General features: G+C 44.5%; 1 pseudogene; it reads right to left on the bottom strand.

Annotated features, from left to right (window-relative positions):
- The window catches only part of LOC118331971, a 15369-nt pseudogene that overhangs the window by 228 nt on the left and 14941 nt on the right, over window positions 1-200 (bottom strand).

Genomic DNA, 200 nt, shown 5'->3' on the forward strand with positions numbered 1-200 from the left:
GGGTGCAGGATCATCTCTCTGACTGTGAGCAGACACAGAAACATCACTGCTGTTAGAGCGCTGGTTCTCAACTGGGAGTCAAGGTGATTAACGATGAATACACATACTCTTTATATCCTTCTTTTTTTAGCTTTGCTAGCTGCATGGCTCTATAAGGATGCAATGTCAGTCTGTAGACACACCACTTTGGTCCAGACTGA

The sequence above is a fragment of the Morone saxatilis genome, unplaced genomic scaffold (assembly GCF_004916995.1).
Source record: "Morone saxatilis isolate NCDOM2014 unplaced genomic scaffold, NCSU_SB_2.0 Contig20, whole genome shotgun sequence".
In the NCBI taxonomy this organism is placed as follows: domain Eukaryota; kingdom Metazoa; phylum Chordata; class Actinopteri; family Moronidae; genus Morone; species Morone saxatilis.